The 16,415-nt window shown below is 42.0% G+C and overlaps 1 protein-coding gene across 3 annotated transcripts in view; it reads right to left on the reverse strand.

The window, feature by feature from the left end:
• DYNC1I1 (dynein cytoplasmic 1 intermediate chain 1) overlaps nucleotides 1–16,415 on the reverse strand; it is a 252,896-nt gene that overhangs the window by 177,916 nt on the left and 58,565 nt on the right. The gene's annotated exons all lie outside the window — the stretch shown is intronic.

Raw genomic sequence — 16,415 nt, forward strand, 5'->3', positions numbered from 1 at the left:
TTTTCCACAGTGAAAATAGGATCAACTTGCAGAGAAGTTAAGAGGTTGTGGGGTGTAGACCAGGGTGGGATGTGGGAGAGGGCAGCTTGTGAGACATCAGCTACCACTTCCTGTCCATCATTCTTAGTAACATGGTTCCATAAAAAAATCATTGCTTTACATACGGAATGTGGCAGAGAGGGTAATACTTTTATCCCTTAGGGCAGGTATACACTACGGGGCTAAGTCGACCTAAGTTATGCAACGTACCGTAGGTCGACTTATTGTGGTGTCTACACCACGCTGGGTCAATGGGAGAAACTCTCCCATCAACTTACCTTATGCTTCTCATTCCAGCGGAGTACTGGAGTCAATGGGAGAACGATCAGCGGTAGATTTAGCGGGTCTATACTAGACCCGCTAAATCGACCCCCGATGGATCAATCACCGTATGTCAATCCCCTGGTAAGTAGAGACAAGTTTTTTGATAGACTGGGAATTCACACCTTTCTTGAGCCAAGCCTCATTCTTCAATCCCCACTGCCTTTGTTGTGGGAGGTTCATTTGCTAATAAAACTGGCTATCACTGAGGCTCTCATGTACTTTTCTCCTTTGTTAATTAGCCATGCCAGGCAATACATTAGAAAGCACAGAAAAAAGATATTGTGTTTTCACTGTTACTTTTCCTTTCTTGGCTGATTTCTGCCTTCTCCCTCTGCTGCTAAAAGCAAGTGCACAGTGTCATACGCTCTGCTGCTGCACTCCACAGCTTCTATGTAGATCTGCCTTGCTTCTTATGCTAGCAGGACAGAGGGGGCTACCATAAGGGAGCAAGTTACAGCTCTGATTCTGAAGCCACAGCTACTTCACCTTTCACCACAGTATAAATTGAGTCTGCTCTGTTTTATGCCAGCTGCAGATGCTTTCTCAGGCACTACCCACCAGCTGACAATTGGCCAGGGGAGCTGTGTTCTGCCCCATCCCTTCCTCTGTGCTAGCTTTGGGGACGGGGAAGTTGGTCCATAGATCCATAGATTCTAGGACTGGAAGGGACCTCGAGAGGTCATCGAGTCCAGTCGCCTGCCCACATGGCAGGACCAAATACTGTCTAGACCATCCCTGATAGACATTTATCTAACCTACTCTTAAATATCTCCAGAGATGGAGATTCCACAACCTCCCTAGGCAATTTATTCCAGTGTTTAACCACCCTGACAGTTAGGAACTTTATCCTAATGTCCAACCTAGACCTCCCTTGCTGCAGTTTAAGCCCATTGCTTCTTGTTCTATCCTTAGAGGCTCAGGTGAACAAGTTTTCTCCCTCCTCCTTATGACACCCTTTTAGATACTTGAAAACTGCTATCATGTCCCCTCTCCGTCTTCTCTTTTCCAAACTAAACAAACCCAAACATGTTCTCATGTGGGACAAAACATTTCCAAAACCTTGAATTTTTTTCATGGAAGTGCAATTCAGTTTCCTGGCCAGTCTAGTCATGAGCTCTCTGAACTATGCCAGGTTAGGGTTGTTGTCTAACGGAGGTCTGGCTTTCTTCCACCTGGGTGTTTGGGGTGCTCTCACTTAGGGTTTCTGAAAGTGGCAAGCAGATGCCTGACTATCTCAGAGGCCAACTTTCCCTCAGAGCAGTAGGGCTCTCTATTTCTTCAGTGAAAGAGTATGTCTTGCTGAAGCTGGGAGAAGGAGGAAGTGGGTGGGACAAGTGATTCTGCTAACTCTTTACAAAGCTCACTTTCGGTTCTTATTTTTAAAAATCTTGGCCCAGCGAAGTCTGGGGTGTGGGCAAACCAAAATGCAAAGGTGTCTTTGTCAGGGTCTGTGGAAGCTGAGGGCTCAGTTGTGGAAGAGGAAGAGACGTTAAGAAGTTTCAAAGGGGGAAGGAAAAGATGGCTTGAGCCAATGGGGCCACCATTGGAAGTTCTTGCATCTTTGCAAAGAGTGGCTTTATCCATGGAGCCATCTCAGGGGTCAGATGATGGAGCCTCCAAACCTTCACTGGTTTTGAGTTGACTGGTGCAGACAAGGAGATCTTGGGTGGAAATAAGTGTGGCGAGGAAGAGACAATTTTTTTTTTTACTGACAGCTGTGGTTCTCTCCTTGGGTAGCTGTTGTCAGACAGTCAGGAAACTGGATAAAAGGTAAAAATCACCATGTGTGGGCACCTCCTCTACGACATTGAACATCTCAGTGAGAGAGGCAGAGCTCTACGGTATCACCTCTTCAGAGGATGTGTCTGGGAGTAGGAGATCTTCAGTGCAACAAAATTGCTGTGTCTCAGATGAGAAAAAAATATCAGTGGTTAGCTGGAGATAAGCCCCTCATGGGGGGATCTGAATTTCTTTGTCCACATGAGTTCCTTCATTTAACGTGGATATTTGCAGTTTATCCAATAATATTAATGTGGCATTGTTCCCCAGCTGATGAGACATTTTGTAGGAGAGTGTCAGTCATAAGTTAAAGAGCAAGTGGTTTTAAGGGAGGATTCACAGACAAGGTGAGACTCAGTGCCCAGTGGGATGGAAGAGAGTCCAAGATAGATGGGAGCAGCATGAGTGAAAGAAGAGTAACAATTAGCTGTGGAGAAAAAGCAGAGGCCAAGAAGAGCAGAGCCAGCCGGAAGGGGCTGTGTGGTAGATTGGAGAGAGCAAGAAGGAGTAGGTGGAGTGAGTTTGGAAAACCACAAAGGCCATTTCGGATTGTCCTCAGAAATAAGGAGAATGCCCATAAAACGGGCAGAGGAAGGGAATGACAGGAACCAACATCCATTTCCAAGAGCAGCCTGACCAGAGACTAATGAGTCCGCCTGTTTCATCTCCTTTGTGTCCAGATGCTGAGACCAGGTTAGACAATGAGGGCCAGATTGTCTTGCAATCTGGCTCCTTTGCAGCACTCAGGCAGCATAAAGGAGCCGGTCTGGCCTGGTGAGCTGAGAATCCTCCCAGAAGGGCAGTGGGAGTGTCAGTGGGATAAAACCAGCAGAGCCACCTCCTGGGAAGATGTGGAGAAATTGGAAAGGGTCCAGAGAAGAGCAACAAGAATGATTAAAGGTCTTGAGAACATGACCTATGAAGGAAGGCTGAAAGATTTGGTTTGTTTAGTTTGGAAAAGAGAAGACGGAGAGGGGACATGATAGCAGTTTTCAAGTATCTAAAAGGGTGTCAATAAGGAGGAGGGAGAAAACTTGTTCACCTGAGCCTCTAAGGATAGAACAAGAAGCAATGGGCTTAAACTGCAGCAAGGGAGGTCTAGGTTGGACATTAGGATAAAGTTCCTAACTGTCAGGGTGGTTAAACACTGGAATAAATTGCCTAGGGAGGTTGTGGAATCTCCATCTCTGGAGATATTTAAGAGTAGGTTAGATAAATGTCTATCAGGGATGGTCTAGACAGTATTTGGTCCTGCCATGTGGGCAGGAGACTGGACTCGATGACCTCTCGAGGTCCCTTCCAGTCCTAGAATCTATGAATCTATGAATCCATGAATCTATGAAACAAAAAGTGCAAACCGTGACACTTTTTTTCAGAAGTGAATTTCCGCAATACTTTGTTTCAGAAACACCAAACATTTCAAATATGTCTCCTGGACTCCCAAACTACCCAGGAGCCTGGAAGTTCTGAGAGCCTCGGCTGCAGGCAACCCGCTTGGTTTCCTGCCAGCTTGCCCACCTCCATGGCAGCCTGACAGCTCCCAAGCTCCCTGCCACATTGGTTACCATGGAGGGGATGGGGTAAGCTGGCAGGAAACTAGGCAGGTTTCTGTCAGAAACCAGCCTGGCTTCTGTCAGAAGTTTCATCAAAACTGACAAGTCCCCGCAGAATGTTTAGATTAAGAAAAAAAATCAGCCTTTTCAGATGGAAAAAGTTTCATCAGAAAATTTCTGACCAGCCCTCGCCACGTCCCAGCTTACTGTACTGGTTCCCCTCCTGTTTCAGAAAATACATTGAGAAGTCTGTTTATGGGAAAGTCAGCATGTTATTGCTGACTTTTATTACAGCCACATCTAGAGGCCCCAACCAAGATCAGGGCCCCATTGTACTAGGCACTGAACAGATACATAGTTAGAGACAGTCCCTGCCCCAGAGAGCTTACAGTCTAAACAGAAAGGACACATCTGGGGGACAAGAAGTATTTTTGTCCCTATTTTATAGATGGGGGCTGGAGGCAAAGAGAGATTAAGTAAGATGCTCAAGGTCACATAGCAAGTCTGTGGCAGAGACGGGAACTGTATTTAAATCTCCTAAGCATTAGTACAGTGCCTTAACCACTAAGCCATCCTAGTTCTGCTCTTGTGATTGACCCCTTTAATCTAGTTTATATCATAAAGACTTGGGTTCAAGCCCAAAGCTAAATTCAGGCTCAGTAATGTCCAGTAACAAGCCTACTCAATTAAGTGGGAAGCTGCACCAGCAGCTATTTATAACTGATTATTTCCTTCTCCAACCCCACAGGCCATCCACTCAGAGGGTAATGCAGGGGTAACCTAAGTTGTGCTGGCATGGAGCCAGGGGAGAGATGCATAGCACCTCTGTGTAGATGGTGCTGACCTGCTGATCACCTAAGATACGTGCAGATCATGGGTGAAGTGTGCGGTTTGATGGCCAAACTTCCTCCTCCTTTTTTATAAAGGGAGACACACACACACACACACAGCCCAACAGAAAATTCCACAGACCTCTACCATTACTTTATAACCCAGGTCTGCAGGGCAGCTGACTGTTCTGTGCCGCTACCCACAGCCATGACAGGGCCATGTGTTTTATTATACAAACCCTGTGGCAATAAACACCACAAGAAGTTCCACCTTGGAAGGCCAGACTGACAGCTTCCCTCATGACCCCTGATTGGTCCAGGCACCCTACTTAAGCCCAAGGGGAGATCTAGAAAGTGCCTGTGCAATAAGGTGGGCTTGCCAGCCAGTGGTAGTGATGGATCTGCCTCTCAGCTTGCTCTTGGGACTTCTGACCCTGGGCTCTGACCTCTGGTTCCTAACTTCAGCTCTGACCACCACCGCTCTGACCACTAGGCCTGACTGGCCAAACCCTAGTCATGACACCAATCTGGATTAGGGCTGCATAGCATTTGGACCCCACATCAGCAAAGCACATATGTGTGAGCTTATGCTGAAAGCATGTGCTGAAGTCCAATCCTTGGAATCTCTTCGGGGCAGGGACATCTTTTCATGTTGTGTTTGTACAGTGTGTAGCATGAGGGGTCCTAGTCCATGACTGGGGCTCCTAGGTGCTACCACAATACAAATTATTAATATTTAGAAGCATGTGCTTACATCCCATTAGTTAAGCATGTGCTGAAGTAATTTGTTAAACCGGGGCCTAAGTGCTATAGAAAAAGAGAGCAAAAGAAAATCCCTGCCCTGAAGAGCTTATAGTCTAATTTCACTCTCAGAAATGTGTTCCCTTCTTTCAACCCCTCCTGAATTGTTCTATATTTGTACATGAGAAAGCAACTGGACCCAGAGAAAGGATCTCAGAATTTGGCCTTTTCACAAGAAATAATACAAGAGTATAGTATTCCACATTTCTAAAAAAATTGGGTAAGTGCTCACCAACATGGGCCGCACGATCTAGCCTACCGGCCCAGATCCCCAAAGGTATTTAGGTCCTAATGCCCATTGTTTTCAATACCTTTGAGGATCTGGCCCATAATGACCATTGCTGAAACCTAGTCTGTTTCTCTAACCCACATTAATAGATATATCTATGTATTGAAGCATATGCCACTTAAACATAAACAAACATAACTCACTGAAATTTAAGAAACTATATATTTTGCCACTGTTTCATACCATGGAAACTACCTCAGGGCTACTAAGAAGAGGTTCAAACATCTCTCATGTAAAACACATCATTATGCATTAGAGAAAACTTCATTCACTTGAGAAGAATGGCAGAACTGCTGGAAGTGAGCGCCATAGACCACATAAAGTTTTAATTAAATTCATTACAAATTCTTTGTCTCTCAGTGGGCTTGGGGGCAGAGAGAACCATTCAACAATGACCAAGACACAATCCAGTTTGTCAAAACTAATAACAATACAAACACATTTCCTCACAGAGGGACATTTTGAAAAAGTTCAAGAATAAGCAAATATATTACTTTTAGTATGTAACATTTATAAATTATTGCAAGATGTGCCTATCTCAGAGCACAGTTGCAATTCCTATAGTTCAGTGAATTGATAGATGTTGTTAAGCAGCTGACAATTAATTGACCAGGTAAATATAGCGGATAAAACCCAGTATTTTTTCTTAAGAAAAACATATTGAGATTAAACTATTTATTGCTATTATTATTTATTCATCGTATCTGCAATGTGCTAAGTGTCTTACAGATACTGCTGTGATAAATGTGATATAGAATTACAAAGCCTACAGAGAGACACCTTCCCTCCACTACGGAGTTTGCACTCAATTGGAAAATGGGATGCACCAAGCGAGAATTATAAACCTTGGCCCTGATCCTGCAAATTCGCACATCCTTAACAGTACACACTTGAGTAGTCAATAGGACTAATCGTGAGGATAAAGCTAAGCACATGCATAAGTGTTTGCAAGTTCAGTGGCCCAGAACCTCAGATGTATTTAGGCGCCTAACTCCCATTGAAATCAGTGGTAGTTAGGTGCTTAAATATCTCTGAGGATCTGGGTCAGGACCATTGAGCAGGGAGAAAGGAGGATGGTATTTGGTTATTTAGCTGTTATGCAAGCTACTTTGTTTTCCAAAGCTAAAAGGCCTTGTAAAAGACTTTTATGTTTAATCTAATTCAAACAAAAGGATTTGAAAATGTATAAAACAGCTTCACATGACAACACTATGAGAGATTTCTGCTAGTTAGACTCATGCCAAGCATTTCATTTTGGGCCCAATCCAGCTCCCATTGAAGTCAGTGGGAGTCTTTCCACTGCTTGCAATGGGAATTTGATCTTGCCTGTTGTTACTAAACTATGTCACGTTGATGAACTTCTAAATGGCAGAGTTACTCTTCACTAACTTGTTCCCTATGCAGGACTATAAAGAATTTAAAAATATATTATTGTTGAGTTAACTAATTCAGCAATTTTCTCTAAAAACATACATACACAGCTAGAAGATAAGGGTGCAGACCCCTCAGCTGGTGTACATTGCATTGGATAAGTTATACTGGCTGGGGATCTTTCCCAAGAAATGCCCTATTAGGTCAGATCAGTGGTCTATCCAATCTGATATTTTCTGCGACAGTGCTGACTGTACGATGCTTCAGAGAAAGATAACATTTGTCCCCTGTAATAGAATGCTAAACTGTGTTATGCTATTTTGCCACTAGGTGGCACTGTGTGTAAAATACTTTAATCCATTACATTCAGCCTGTGTTGGTCACAGAATATTAGCGGGACAAGGTGGATGAGGTAATACCTGACAGAGCATTAAAGGATCTTATGATAAATACATCTGGTGTGCATAAGCAAGCTCTGTAGCCAGTCCATATCTGATAACAGAGCATGACATGGCATTGGGAGTAAACTATGGACACAAACAGAAGGAAAACAGCAAAAAAGGTTGCCGGATCTCAACATGCCACTCTTCGATGCCCCAGAGAACTCCAGCATTGAAAAACTTTTCCAATGGACAGACTGGAAGCAGTATTTTGCAAGATTTCAAATTGCAAACAAACTCCACAAAGAAGCTGGAGATGTACAGGCATCTTCTCTAATTTATGCTATGGGGAAGCAGGCAGAACATACCTTTAAATCCTTTGACTTTACTGAAGACAGTCACAAAGATGACTTTGAAAATGTTCTGTAAATGCTTGATTCATACTTTATACCTCAGAGAAATGTGGTTTAAGAAGGAGCATGTTTCACCAGAGAATTCAAGAACCAGGGGAAAATGTTGAATGTTTTATAACAGCTCTGCAGACATTGGCTGAAAACTGTGATTTTGGGAATGCAAAACATGAAGATACCAGAGACAAGCTGGTTATTGGGTTAACGGAGAAAAACCTTTTGCAGTAGCTACAATTGAAGAGAGACTGTATCCTAGACCACAGTTATACATATGGCAAAACAGTCACAATTAGTCAAACACTAGAACAAAAAGCAGGAACAATGTGAAAAATCTGAAACTAGCTTAGAATCTATAAACAGACACTTGAATGTCAGAAAACCCCTGTGTTAATACTGCTGTAAAGGGACTCATATTAAAACTTGTGCAATACTGACACACTCATTTTATTTAAAAAAAAAAAACTCACATCCATGGCAGATCCTTTCTATAATTTTCACAATGATTGCGTGTGTGTGAACAGATTCTATGCAGAGGACCTGATGCAGCTCCTATTGATTTCTTGGAAGGACCCCTGACAAATTCAGGATCAAGCTCATAATTCATAACCTAAATCAATCAATCACCTCTTTATGCAGTCAAATGCTGGCTCCTGATCACTGTGTATTGTAGGAATCCAGGGCATCCCACTGACATTTATGGGCCCTGTGTAGGCACAGGAGTCAGCCTACACAGAATTATTTGCAGGATCAGGGTCAGGTTTGGAGGTAATCCCCATTTCCCCGTACAGGTGCTAATTATGTGGTTTAAGGAAAACTATCCTCATTTTATCTAACCCAACAGTTTGGGTGTGTCTCCAGTTGGTCTGGGTCTGAGTGTAGACAGCTGAGAATCTTCTATCAGTCAGCTTTCAGGGCAAGTGGCTTCTCTTATGGTGATGAGCCCATTAAAAGAAACTATAAAACAGACCTCAGAGGAGCAATTAGGCTATTTCCCAGAGATGTGTCTCACCTATAGAATCCATGATAGGGAGTTGTAGAACAAGAATTTTCAGCTATACAATTTTGACCCTCATTATCCTTCGCTGCATGAGCTAGACTAGAGCAGGGGATTCTAGACTGTGATGCTTTCCTTTGAGTTGGAAATGCCTAGAAACAAATCCCAAACTGTGAGGATGGGAGTACTTTCACCCATCTACTTCTGCCATGTGTCTTTTCTATTCGACAGATGATGGACCCTCCATATTATGGATTTTACTTATTCTGGCATGGGTTTGCTATCTGCTTTCAGGCTTATTTCAATGTATTATAGATAGTAAGTACTAATTAGGCCACTGAGGATTACCGATGCCTACTTCTATAAAGCAATCTCTTCTTATCTTTAAATGTTTTAATACAGACACACCGGTCACCATTACACAGCCAGTGTTTGCCAGTGGCTACTAAACTGTGATATCTGAGGTGGAGAGGATCAGTTTCCTTTGGAGTATACAGTAGGAATCGTTCATCAGCATCAAGTTGGAATTACTGGAAGAGCAAGCACCGGTAGACCTTGATCCTTGCTGTTTCCATCCGCAATAAGTTTAAAGCTGTATCCTAACTGTGAAGGGAATGTTCTCTGTAAAGCGATTTTCCCCTTTGTATAAGAGGGTATAACTGTGGTGAGTTCATAGAATTTGTCTAAATGTTTTTTTTAAATGGTGTACAATGGCGATACATGTCAATACACAGAGTATTTAAATACTATCAATGGGATAAATATAGTACAACGAAGATATACAACATGAGAGAATAAACCCACAACCTTTCCCTACCTAGCAGCTGTCAATTCCTAAAATCCCTATTTCCTAAAGAAATGTTGATCCAAATCCATCTCAAAACTCTTACCTCAAATGTATTGACAAAAATAATACATATTCATGAGCAATTTCAGGCTATCGGTGCTCTCTATACTCCCATCTCATCTCAATCCCTTTCTTATGTGAACAAAATGATGTATAAGATGAAGATTTGAAATCTGCTAGGAGCAAGCCAGTCTGAAGTCAGACTGCTGTTTCAATGGGGTTTGACATGTCAGTTGTTCGTGGGTTAAAATGGCCAGGATCTTTCCCAATGATGCAAGAAAAGAACTAAGAGAAGATTTTAGTTTTGCACCTAGGCTGGGACTATATTTGCATACAGGTATTAGTGGACCTGTCTCTAAATTCATGGATCACTGTGGGTTTCAAATGTCAGGATACACAAATGACTTGCGGCTAGTTAAAGGAGTCTGAGGTCAAGATCATTAGCATCAGAGCTCTGGTTTTCGCCAATTGTCACCAGGTGTCCCAGGATCTCATTTGGTTTAATGTTTTGAACTGGAACTTCTGTCTAAAAGAGCAGATTGATCTCTACGCTAAGCAAGATTACTCCCCCCCATGACAGGCTGGTCTAGTTCTTTGGTGGAGGAGGGGGTCAACTTCCTGTGCAGCCCTGAATAGGGTTCATCCATTAGGATCAGGTGGTAACTGCCAAGAGGGTGGGCACGGATAGACATTCCTTGATCATTCCTGTTTCCATCTGCAATAACTTTGAAGGAGTATCCTAGTTATGTAGGGAATGTTCCCTATGCAACAGTCTAGCCTCAAGGAAGCCAAAGCCTCAAGATTAGATTAAAGCTGACATGACTCTCTGTTCTCTGTTAACCATACCATATATTTTACTTACCATTTACCTTGGAGGAAGAGATGGAGACAGGATGGGCTGGGGCTAGCATGGATGCAGCAGTGAGGGATGCATGTTGTCCACCGTCCAGCCCTCCAGAAAATTACGAGGAATGATACTAAGCCTAGGGCTGTATTATTTTTTCTGTTGAGGATACTGCCTTGTCGTTTGGGGGGACTACCAGAGCTCGGGAGTAGTATGGAGGCACAAGGCCTCCAGGCAAAGAGCCCTGGTCTTTAACAGATCACCCCCAGACCCTGCTAGGTTTGCAGACAGTCCTTGTAACCTTTTCTGAGGGAGTCAAACCATTCACCACTCCTGCTGTTCTCCCACAATGGAACAATCAGGAGTGAACTCTGTGAAGAGATCCTTGCAGAGCTACCCTCCCCCAAACTTCCTACTCTGGGTTTTACTGTGACAGTGGATGATCCAGGCCAATCGTCTGTCTATTAAACCAGAGCTCAGCAGGCAATTTCCTGAGATTTACTGATACTTCATAAATTCTCCAATCTATTGAAAGCAGTTTAGAATTAAGAGAGTGCTCTGCTTAGTATTATCGTAAGCCTATGAAAAACCTTCCTCCAGAAGTTCCCACTTTCACCACCTTCACACCCAGAGGATACTGCAGTGATAACTGATACACACAGGTAGACAATGCGTGTAGCAGGCTAACATTTCCTTCTCCGTTTGCCAAATGAAGCAAGGTTTTCTTGCTGAAACTATAACTTTTAGGGGAGTTTTACTCCCTCAGCCTCTTTCCTCCAAACCCAGAGATCCATACCCATCTCCTATGCTCCTACACTTCTTTAGTTTGCCATCCAAAGGAAATCATTACTTCAATGCCAAATGTACCATTCTGTGCACCAAAACTGCCAGCCAACAATTTCCAAAGCCAGGTCATTGTCCTAACTCTTAACCTCAGAAATATCTACTAACAGAACAGCAACTTTTCTACATAAATACAGGCTAAAAATTCATGATAGTTAATAACTTGCTATTCACTTAATATAGCCTTTGCCGTAGTGACAATAATTATCCACAGACCGACTGTAATTGGTAATATAGTTTATGAAGGTGGCTTTAATAGAGGCAAAAGTAAATTGTCCCTGAAACTCTGAGAATGTATTAGTCATAGTTTAACTCAGGGGATTAACAGCAAGTGTGGTTTACTGCAATTTTCACTGTGCACATACATTTAGGGTATGATCACAAATCCCATTGGGTTATTGAAACAGCATTGACATCATATTTTTTAATGTGGTCCAACCTTAAGGTAGTAGCTGATGGTCTCTTCTCTATAAACCAATGTTCCATGTAATTATATTCCCCTTTTCCATATCACATTTAGGAACATGGTTTCTGGGGCTTTATTCTTATTATTTTGCATGATAAGTTCTGATGAAGAATGTTTATAGTTAAATAAAAGTTCTCACTGTAGAGCAGCGCTCCCAATCTTTTCTACATGCGTTTCAAAATAACTGCACCAAACCACCATTTTTTCTGAAAAGGAGAATACATCATTCTTACAGATCAAATGTTATTTTATCATTCTACCACCAGAGGGTGCTGTTCATATGCTTTTGAAATATTTTTATGAATAATTAAAAAATAACGTGGGATATCAAGGGATGGGGATGCAATCGTGACATTCAGTGTCTACAAAATCTTTTACTACAGTTTTTTTTTTTTTTAGTCTCATCCAGTCCAGTACAGTCTGGTACAAAAATAATCTTTGTTGATTTGATTAAACAAAGGGGGTTTGAATTTGGATGTTTATGGCTGGGTGAAATAGCAACAGCATCTCATGCTGATACACAGGGGAAAGTCTGCATTTGTGCTTGATTTTAGTCCCCAAAACTCTGGCATTTTTCCAGCAGTGTTTCAGCTGCCCTACAAAGTGCCTTGATGGCTTTGGGAGGAAGCTGTTCATCCCAGCTAGAGACAAAAGGTGCTGACTTAGGGTTGAAGAGTGGGGAAATATAGACATTTATTGTAAAATGTAGAGTTTTTATTGGCAGCAACTGAGATGCTGCAGCTTGATTCTGGTATGGTTTGGTTTAGGGAGAAAAGACAAACAGATTTTTATACCCATTTGAATCAAATAACAGGCACCAATATAAAAACAGTCTGTTGCATAATTAGGACAAAATTAGTGACACCATCAGTGTTAATAATAATAATGCCCTATTCCTATAAGCATAACAGCGGAGCTGTTTTTATAAGCTTTGTTTCTCTTTCATTTATCTGCTTTATGTAGTAATTCTTTCCCAACTATGTTTTGCATTTTCGACATTCATTCTTTATTTTCTTATTTTGACTCTTTCAATAGTGTAATCTCCACCTTCCTTGTCTCTTGTTGATCAGCTCCATGTCCTTCAGACTCATTTGTTCCACCTTTCCTAAGCGTTTTTGTGGGTCTTGACATGTCTGTTACATACACTTTGTATCACAGACAAACAGTATGACAGGTATCACCATTTTTATGAGGAGTCTGGGCACATGCGGTGTTTTTCTTAAAGCCCTAGATCCTGAAATCATGTGAATATGCCAGAATCCCTGCTACCATTAAAAAAAAAAAAGAGTACATTTTGAGCCCTCATAATTACAGAGAAAAGCTTTAAAACATGCCCCCTAAAGGATCAAAAACAGAAGACAAAAATGACTCTTAAGGAATTATTTTTAAAAAATCTTATTATTTTTAGACCAATTTCATGATTTTGGGGGCTTGACTCATGATTTTTTTAACTCCTGCAGTTGGCAATCCTGGACATGGGGTGGTCCCAATTCATTTTTAAAAACGTATTACGTTCTGTAACATTACTTTGGAGAATTACAACAGCCAAGAAATACGAAATACCCTGAGCCTCCACAGTAGGTTTGCCACTTTATTTGGTCCACTTCAAAACCGAATCCAATGGTTATTCCTTTCTCTTTCCTAAATAGCCCATATTAACATTAGGAATATATTACAATAGCTAGATTGAGCCCAGAGCATCCTCGGTGTAACTCCACTGAAGTCAAAAGAGTTGGATTCCTTGGCTGAGTTTGGCACAATCCTTATAATTTAGGAATAGGTCATTCTGTTTATAGCAGGAGAATAATACCTTGTTTTTGTACAAGAAGAAGATGTCAAGTGAATGTCAGAAAAATCTCTTGTGCCAAAAGTTCAAATTTCCCTCCTCTATATAAGGAGCTTATTTTTCAGTAACAGTCTTCAGATCCAGGTACCTATTGTAAGTAGCCTAACAAGCCTGAAAAACTGCACAAGCTTAATATCTCCCAGGAGAGAGTAGATTCCACTAGCATGATAGAAAAGGAATAAATATAACTTGTAGAATTTACTTCTGGTTAAAAGAAAGAGAACAAAACACTAGCAAGGGCAGATACTTCTCCTGTCTGCGTTATAGTGTTGATGGTGCTCCATTCACACACACACACAAATACACGCATACACCTCCGTCAAAGGTAGTGCAGACATGCAGACACCTGCACCACTGGGCGCAGCTGCACTTTAGCAGGAGATTCATCCCTGGCAGAGATCAGGCACTGTTGCCTTCTCCTTGGTGAGCCACCAGGTGAGGGCAAGCACTGAATTACTTCCGGGGATGCAGTTATTGGTGAAGGCTACTTTGGAATGTTACTTATGAGAATACGGATGACCCAGTGCAGTTTGTCCCAGTGGAACAATTTAAGTTTCTTTCTCTGTTGCTTGCAATCCCTTCTCTAAGGAGCAGTCCCACCATCAAAAGCTCCCTAAGATAAAATCTGGCATTACTCAGGCCTGAATCAAGCCTAACATGCTTTTCATGGAAATGTAGGATGTGAAGGTAAGATATCTCTGAATATGTTCAAAGACCAAAATTCAAGTCCAATTATGACTTAATAAGGAGGAGGGAACCCTGTCTTTCTTCGACTCCAAACACAGGATCTAGATTTTTTGAAGTCATCCACTTCTGGGAAGGAAAGAAAAGAAAGGGTGGACACTTACTCTGACCTAAACAAAGCAAGAGAATTAGGTACTTGTGCTCAAAAGGTGGAAAGGATACATACACACATCCTCTGAAATAACAGAGTGGTGGGAGAAATAATATGTTATTATTCCCCTCAAATAAAGAGAATTACCTACTCTTAAAAGGAAAGGTAATCTGTTTTTAGGTAGGGACGAATAATGTCATTATTTCTTTTAAAGGCAGGAGATACCTTTTTAGTAGCAGAGGAGCTGAGACTCTCTAGCATTCACAAGTATCAGAGGGTAGCCATGTTAGTCTGTATCTACAAAAACAACAAGGAGTCTGGTGGCACCTTAAAGATTAACAGATTTATTTGGGCATAAGCTTCGGTGAGTAAAAACAAGTGAGGTTTTTAACTCACGATAGCATTCTCAGTAGCTGAAACTCAGATGTCAAGCAGTACTTATCAAAATGAATTTTTCCTCTACTGGTTTATAAATGTCCTGACTCCAGGCCAGTGGGGTGCAGCTACTACTGGGGATAAGTCTATATCGCTCAGTGCTCTAGATGCAGCAACCTCTCTGAGGGAATAGACTCCAGACTGATATTTCTAAACCTGAGTTTCTCAGGTATCCCTTTCTGACTAACAAGATATAAAGCTCTGTTGATAGAAGGTCTGGTCCTGACACCTGATTTGTAACTGCTGCAGGTCTCTGCAAAAGAGATTTTTTTAAATTTCTGGCTTAGATGAAGTAACTATCAATGCCGTTGTAGGGTTTATTGTAGGGACCTCGTGCCAAATATTCAGCGGCAGCTGCTGGTCAGGAGCCCTGCATTGGAAAGTAAACTTCTTATATAGTGGAGGGGAATTTGAATATTTGGCACGAGGTCCCTCCCCTGATGTAATCTTAAAGGGAGAGGTGATAACACAGTTGTAGAAAAACAATCAGGCATATTTCCAATATATAAATATGTATCTCTTCAGGCAATAACTTACATTTAGGCAAACGTATTGATTCACCCATTGCAATCTTCTTGATCCTTATATGTAGGACCTTACCAAATTCACGGTTCATTTTGGTCAATTTCACAGTCATAGGACTTTAAAAATAATAAATGTCATGATTTCAGCTATTTAAATCTGAAATTTCACAGTGTTGTAATTGTAGGGGTCCTAACCCAAAAAGTAGTTGTGTGTGTTTGTGGGGGGAGGAGGGGTCACAAGGTTATTGTAGGGGGTGTTGCAATACTGCTACCCTTACTTCTGTGCTGCTGCGCGCGGCGGTGCTGCTTTCAGAGCTGAGCAGCTGGAGAGCGGCAGCTGCTGGTCAGGAGCCCTGCTCTGAAGGCAGAGTCGCTACTAGCAGCAGCGCAGAACTAAGGATGGCATGGTATGGTATTGTCATCCTTACTTCTGTGCTGCTGCCTTCAGAGCTGGGCACCCAGCCAACAGCCGCCGCTCTCCGGCTGCCCAGCTCTGAAGTCAGCGCAAAAGTAAGGGTGGCAATACCATGACCCCCTAAAATAATCTTGTGACCCCCCCAAAACTCTCTTTTGGGTCAGGACCCCCAATTTGAGAAATGCTGGTCTCCCTGAAATCTGTACAGTATAGGGTGAAAGCACAACAACAACAACAACAAAAACAGATTTCACAGTCTGTGACACATTTTTCATGGCCATGAATTTGGTAGGGCCCTACTTGTATGTTATTCTTATCCTAGTTGGGAGGGTCAACATTATTTTCTGTAGTATAGCACCCAGTTATCCTTTGAACATTTCCTGTTCATTCATATGCCCTAATTATAACATGTGCCTCAGATATTGCTCTAATTCTTATGATGACCTTTCCAGGGGTGTGCTTAGTGTTTTATACTTTAGTTTTCCTCTACTTTTTCTGTACAGGGTGACAAATGACAAATACAATATTTAAGAAAAAGGCGCATATTGCACCAGGCTATTGTTTAACTGGTACGTGATTAAATTAGAATC

Source organism: Malaclemys terrapin, chromosome 2, assembly GCF_027887155.1.
Source record: "Malaclemys terrapin pileata isolate rMalTer1 chromosome 2, rMalTer1.hap1, whole genome shotgun sequence".
In the NCBI taxonomy this organism is placed as follows: Eukaryota; Metazoa; Chordata; order Testudines; family Emydidae; genus Malaclemys; species Malaclemys terrapin.